Below are 7881 nucleotides of genomic sequence, written 5' to 3' on the forward strand. Positions count from 1 at the left end.
TGTCAGTACAGTTGTGAAATATGAAAAGTCGAAAACACTCATTCTTAAACATTAACATTTAACATTATAACGTCATGTATGTTTGCAACTTCAGATATGGAAAGCTGTTTGAGAACTTATTTCAATAGCCTTGAGATCCAGTCCATGTAATGTGCTGTTTGGCCTCACTAGTAAGATAATTCAGCACACAAGTAGAATGACTGTCTTACTAGTAATGTTTTTCCCCACTACAAGTGCCAGTAGTAGTATACAATTAAACATTAGTAAAATACTGTGCTGCATTAGTAACACTACAAGGCTGAACTAGTAGGTGACAAGTGTCACACATCCTGGATCATACAAGTAGTACTAAAATGCCTACTAGCAGTTTTTGCCCGACTGATACCATGTAATTTTCTTACTAGTATGCCAAAGTTGTCCTACTAGTGAGGACAGAGGGCCACATTCTTCGATGCAGCCAAACCCGAATTGGACTGGACTATTGCAAAAAACAAACAAAAAAAACAAAAAACAGACAGTTGGCGCATCACACCCGCACATTGAGCAGTTTGATCTACGGACGCCCAGCAACTTTAACTGCTATAGGCTGTATGCCTTTTGAATCTGCACATACAGTATATTGTACTGTATCCATCCATACATCCATTGACCGTACCGCTCTATCCTCACAAGGGTCGCGGGCGTGCTTGAGCCTCTCCCAGCCATCTTCGGGCGAGAGGCGGGGTACACCCTGAACCGGTCGCCAGCCAATCGTTTTGAATCTGCACATACAGTATATTGTACTGTATCCATCCATACATCCATTGACCGTACCGCTCTATCCTCACAAGGGTCGCGGGCGTGCTTGAGCCTCTCCCAGCCATCTTCGGGCGAGAGGCGGGGTACACCCTGAACCGGTCGCCAGCCAATCGCAGGGCATATATAAACAAACAACCATTCGCGCACACATTCACACCTAAGGGCAATGTATCACTTTTATTAAACTATAAAGATAGAGTGACAGTCAAAGGAGAAGCAGGTTGCTACAGAGAGAGGACATTGGCGAAAATAAAAGCAAGAGTGTGAGTATAAGCCTCGCCCCCATTCACTTGAATCAGATTCAGAATCAGAATCATCTTTATTTGCCAAGTGTGTCCAAAAAAACACACAAGGAATTTATCCGGTAGTTGGAACCACTCTAGTACGACAACAGTCAATTGACAGAACACTTTTGAGACATAAAGACATTGACAAAAAAACGTCACTGAGCAATAAAGGGTTCCTCGTTATCTGGTCATGCCGGTACATTTTTTTTTTTTTTTGACAATTGTGCAAAAAGAGTGCCTCTAGCACTTAGAGCAGTTCAAAAGACTAATATTGCAATAGTCCGGTGCAATGCGTGAGTCATCAGCCAGTCATGAAGACCAGTTGCCGAACCCGGCACACTGTGCAACACTTCAGTTGGGTTTGGTGACATCGCTCTGTGTGCGGCAGTCTTAAGAGGGAAAAGGTGAGCAGTTACACGCTTTTCTTTTTGCTGAGATTTAACCATTGACTTAAGTTGTTCGTGCATCTTTATGCCATGTTCGCGTTCCTTATCCATCCAGGCCTTCTTCCTGTTTTGGCATCGGCTGAAGTGCTTAGGCTACACGCTTCAGTGGCTATATTCAGTCAAGTGCCCAGTTAAGATATCGCACTTAAAGTCATCCATTTTCTGAGCAGCTTCTCCTCACTAGGGTCGCGGGCGTGCTAGAGCCTATCCCAGCTCTCATCGGGCACGAGGCGGGGTACACCCTGAAATGGTTGCCAGCCAATCGCAGGGTACATACAAACAAACAACCATTCACACTCACATTCACACCTACGGGCAATTTAGAGTTGTCCATGCATGCATGTTTTTGGGAGGTGGGAGGACACCAGAGTGCCCGGAGAAAACCCACGCAGGCACGGGCAGAACATGCAAACTTCACACAGGCGGGGCCAGGGATTGAACCCTGGTCTTCAGAACAAGTGAGGCAGACGCTCTAACCAGTCGTCCACCGTGCCGCCTTGTACTGATCATAATATTGTCAAAGAAACTTCCAAAAATCTGTCAGGTGTAATTAAAATGCCACTGTCACAAGCAACTTGAGATATCGCCCCCATTGACGAAGACAAAGAATGGCATTTATGGCATGCCCTTTTTAGCAGACTAGAAACGTCACTGTTTCAGAGCCCTGCACTAGTTTGACGTCAATAACTGAATTCACTGCCAGCTGGTTTGCATCTTCACATCCCTTGGAGGTCTATAAAAATATTTTTTTCATGAAAAATGCAGAAGTTTCAGCTCACATTATCAATGCCTCTACCACATCAGAACCACAGACTTTTTTCCAAGAACAAGTTTTTCAAATGCACTTGATAGTTGTTCATCATGTCAGACAAAAGCTTGAAACACAAAAACAGCTCTACCTTTGTAAAATGATCCTTTGTTGTGTTGTTTTGAGAAAATATCATAGACAACCCACCTCAAACAAAATGTTCCTGGAATAGGAGTTACAGGAAAAATAAAAATAAAAAACCTTTCAGCAGCTTGCTTTGTATTTTAAACTTATGACCTTCACAAATTTGAATATCAACATCCATCCATCCATCCATTTTCTGAGCCGCTTCTCCTCACTAGGGTCGCGGGCGTGCTGGAGCCTATCCCAGCTGTCATCGGGCAGGAGGCGGGGTACACCCTGAACTGGTTGCCAGCCAATCGCAGGGCACATAGAAACAAACAACCATTCGCACTCACAGTCATGCCTACGGGCAATTTAGAGTCTCCAATTCATGCATGTTTTGGGGATGTGACAGGACACCAGAGTGCCCGGAGAAAACCCACACAGGCACGGAGAGAACATGCAAATTCCACACAGGCGGGGCCGGGGATTGAACCCAGGTCCTCAGAACTGTGAGGCTGACGCTCTAACCAGTCGTCCACCGTGCCGCCTGAATATCAACATATTGAAAACATTTTCTGTTATTCACCTTTAACAGAGAGAACTATTCTGATGACTGTCCGTTCAGTGTACACTCACTTTCAGTCTCCCCTTATTGCCACAGTGGGCAGTTTGGACAATAAAATATGCAAGAATGTTTCGCCTGTCTCTTCTTCCATTTTTATGTTGTAGAGATGACTGGCAGTTGAATCGCTTGTGCTACTGGTTCTTAAAGAAATTAAAGCAAATACCTTGTTCTGCTGTAGTTGTAAGCTGTTGTAGTGCTGCTAGTAGTTATGTATGGGAAATATAAAAGAAGACTAATTGGACCATGTGCTTCATGGCAAATATCACAACCGCTTCACATTCAAGTCACTACTGACACTCCTAAAAGTTGCTAGAATTTGTGAAATGATGGTGTCACCCTAATTTACACAAAATATGATTTTGTCAACGGTAATATTGAACTGACAAAAGTAGTAATAAGTTGCCAAAATACTGAAAATGAATGAATAATAATCAGGCATTGCTTTATTTTTGTGGTTCAACAGAATTATATAAAAAGACAAACTACTCAAAGTGGCCGGACAATTGTTTTTTAACCTAACATAATATTTTGCTGCATAATCTTTTGAGGCATCCACTGTAATCAAACAATTTCTATAATTCTCAATGAGACTTGGTCATCTCTCAACAGGAATTCGAGCAAACTTCTTAAGATACACCAAATCAGCCCCAGATCATAACTGAACCTAATCCATTTTCATAGTAGGTACTTTGTCCACTTTTACAGGTGCTTAACACTTACAATTTTTTAAGTCAGTCTGCAAGAGGTTTAAAAAAAACAACAACAAAAAGTTACACATACTCCCTGATAGTTTCTCCAAAAAAAAGCAGTTATGTAGTTGAGTAAAACTGCTACACCTTAATAACTGGCAACCTTTGACAAATTAAGAAGTAAGCGTTAAGGCATCATGTGGCGTGACGTGGTAACTAATTATTGTCATAATTATTATCATCCACATCTCTTTCAGAGCAAATTTATTTAGCATTTTGATATACTATATGTGCCATCAAGTAAAAAGTGAAATCTATCAGGCTGCGATGGCTTGCTTTTTTTTTGTGCTTGTGGAAAAACAGACTGAATCAGATCCCTGAAGCTCTGAGTAATAAAGGATTGTTACGTACATTAGCGTGCCTGGTAGCTAAAGTATTTTTAATACTAGAAACAAACTCGATCCTTTCTGCTTTTGTTTGTGTCTGCTTGGAATTTGTACTCACTGCTTTACAAATACTAAAATTTCACACTATAAAGAATACTTATTCGTTGCTCGCATTTCCTATCGCATTACAAAGCTGTGACTCCAATATATTAAATCCATGTCTTAAAATAAGTGTAGTCTTTGAGAAAATGGTCTGATTTCTTGTTCATACTGTATTTCAATGTTAATTATTATCCATCCTTCCATCCATCCATTTTCTGAGCCACTTCTCCTCACGAGGGTCGCGGGAGCGCTGGAGCCTATCCCAGCTATCATTGGGCAGGATGCGGGGTACACCCTGAACTGGTTGCCAGCCAATCGCAAGGCACATACAAACAAACAACCATTCACACTCACATTCACACCTACGGGCAATTCAGAGTTGTCCATGCATGCATGTTTTTGGGATGTGGGAGGAAACCGGAGGGCCTGGAGAAAACCCACGCAGGCACGGGGCAAACATGCAAACTCCACACAGGCGGGGCCGGATTGAACTGTGAGGCAGACGCTCTAACCAGCCAGCCTGTTATGTTGATGGATAAAAGTAAGAGTTCACATGAAACTTCAGGAGTGAACTGAACATTAATTTGCAGTCTTATATACCCATGTTTACATATAATGTATACAAAAGACTTATGTTCATGGAGAATGGGCAATTTAAAGTTTTCATTATGAGTAATCATGCATGTTTTCAGAATGCGAAGGAAGCTGGAATACCCACAGAAAATCCACACATGCACATCAGAACAGGCAAAATCCACACAGGTAGGTTCAAAAGGTCAACTTTATACAAAAATGCATACATCATAAAGTATGTACAATATGTATGAGATGAAGACGTATGATAAAAAACGATTCTGTCACGTATGGGGAGTAGCTGGATCCAAGAGCAGGCGGAGGTAGATGTAAAATGATGACGTTTATTGAGGAAAGGTAATGGTCGTGGTCCTAGGTGGGTTGGCAGGCGGTGGCGTGGACAGGCGACTGGCTTGGCGGCAGGAATGACGTGGATCAGGAACACGGGGGGAAAACACTGAACAAGGAGACACAGGAGTCAAAAAAGGGAACGAGGAATAGAGTGACTTACGTGAGGTAAATGGGCCGTGGTACCGCTGGAAGTAACTGCAATACTTTAGCGAGGATTTTCTGGAACAGGCAGGCTTCTATACCGGTGGTGATGAGGCTGATTGGACACAGGTGCTGAAAACAGAGAGGGGAGGGGGAAGAGAGAGAGGACGCAAAGCACCCTCCAGCTCCAATAATGGAACTGTAGGGCAGTATATAACAGTACCCCCCTCTCAACAGACGCCTCCCGGCGTCCTGCCAGGCTTCCCAGGGTGAGCCGCGTAGAAGTCTTCCAAAAGGGTATGATCGAGTATAAGCTTCCGGGAAATCCAAGACCGCTCCTCCGGCCCATACGCTTCCCAGTCGACCAGATACTGGAACCCCCTCGGGCACAGACTGAGCAGGCTTGGACGAACTCCCGGGTGTCTCGAACAAGGCTAGGCCACCAGAAATGCTGCCAGATGAACTGAATGGTGCGGGTGATGCCAGGATGACAGGTGATTTTGGAGTTGTGGCTCCCACTGAAGAACGTCAGAGCATGCAGAATGCTCCGACAGGCAGTTTGCCTGTCAGAGCATTGCCTGTCAGTTTGGAGGCCCAGTCTTGGGATTCGGGTGAGTCTTTTGGGCCTCCTTAACCACCTGTTCGATCTGCCAAGTGGCTGCTCCAATGAAGCACGAGTAAGGAAGAATGGGTTGGGTCAGGGCTGGTGGGGTGTGAGTAAAGTCAAGACAGGGCATCTGTTTTGCTGTTTTTGGAGCCAGGACGGAAGGAGAGATTGCAATTAAACCTGCTCAAGAAGAGAGCCCAGTGAGCTTGTCGAGGGTTAAGGCGTTTGGCGGAACGGAGGTAAGATATTCTTGTGGTCGGTCCAAATGATGAATGGTAGTTCAGTCCCCTCCACCCTGTGCCTCTAGTCTTCCAAGGCCCATACAATGGCCAGTAGCTCTCGGTTGCAGACGTCGTAGTTCCTCTCGGCAGGGGACAGATGACGGGGAAAAAAAGGCACAGGGGGGAAGTTTCTGGGTCGTGGGGTCTCGCTGCGAGAAGACAGCCCCTGCCCCCGTGTCCGAGGCGTCAACCTCAACCACGAAACAGGAGGGAGGGGTCGGGGTGGAGAAGAATGGGCGTACTGGTGAACAGGGTCTTGAGTTGACTGAATGCTTGGGACGCTGCCGGGGACCATTGAAAGAGGGACCTGGTGGATGTGAGGCTCGTGAGGGGAATAGCGACCTTGCTGTAATTACGGATGAATCGACGGTGGAAATTAGCGAATCCAAGGAAACGTAGTTCTTTGCGGGTGGTGGGAGTGGGCCAGTTAACGACTGCTTGGATCTTGGCAGGGTCGGGTTGTAGTTGTCCTCTGGAGATGACGTAGCCCAGGAAGTGTACGGAGGAGAGGTGGAATTCGCACTTTTCAGGTTCAACATACAGACGGTTTTCTAGGATACGCTGAATGACTTGGCATACATGGATGCGATGTTCTTTGGGGGAGCGGGAGAAAATGAGGATATCATCGAGGTATACAAATACGAACCGGTTGAGCATGTCATGGAGGACGTCAGTATTAAATGTTTGGAAAACTGCAGGGGCGTTGGTTAAGGCGAATGGCATCACCAGATACTCGAAGTGTCCGAGAGGGGTATTGAAGGTGGTCTTCCATTTGTCCCCCTCTCTGATACGGATGAGGTGGTAGGCGCTTTGTAGATCCAATTTGGTGAATACCTGGGTGTCATAGAGGAGTTCAAACGATGGGTCAATGAGGGGAAGCGGATTTTTATTCTTCACGGTAATATCATTGAGACCACGGTAGTCGATAGATGGGCGGAGAATGGTGTCTTTCTTTAAAAAAAAAAAAGAAGCCGGCCCCAACTGGAGAAGAGGAAGGTTGAATGAGTCCGGAAGCCAGAGAGTCATGGATATATTCCTCCATTGCCCTTTTCTCAGGTCGGGAAAGGTTGTAGAGATGGCTGGAGGGAAGCAGCAGATTAATTGCACAGTCATACGGACAGTGGGGTGGGGGGCGAGGAGGTAGAGAAATGGCCAGGTCTCTGGAGAGGTCAACGGGCGTGGAAGAGGGTGGCGGTTTACCAGAGGGAGATATAACAGAGCAGGCAGTGTGAGTGGCAGTGAGGGCTTCATCCGGTGATTGCTAAGTGTGTCCAGTCTATGGTGGGATTATGTTTTTTGAGCCAGGGAATTCCAAGGACTAATGGGGTATCAGGGGAAGGGATAACAAAAAGAGATATTCTCACGGTGATTTCCTGAAATAAGCAAGGTGAATGGCACAGTTTGGTGGGTAACAGGGGATATTATTCGGCCATCCAGGGCTGTGACCTTCTTCAGGGACGGAAGTGGTTGGAGAGGGATTTGGAGCTGGTGAATTATGGCTTTATGAATGAAATTGTCATCAGCACCAAAATCAATCAGGGCAGCGATGGGGGTGTTATGAGCAGAAACTATAATGCAAGCGGGAACGGTCATGCGAGAGGGAGAGCTTGAGGGAATGGAGGTTTGGCTCACCACGTCGCGGTGAGCCTGGTCTTTTGGCCGCAGCGGACACGAGGAAATAAAGTGACCGGATTGACTGCAGTAGATACACATCCGCTGGT

This window comes from Phycodurus eques, chromosome 5 (assembly GCF_024500275.1).
Source record: "Phycodurus eques isolate BA_2022a chromosome 5, UOR_Pequ_1.1, whole genome shotgun sequence".
Classification (NCBI taxonomy): domain Eukaryota; kingdom Metazoa; phylum Chordata; class Actinopteri; order Syngnathiformes; family Syngnathidae; genus Phycodurus; species Phycodurus eques.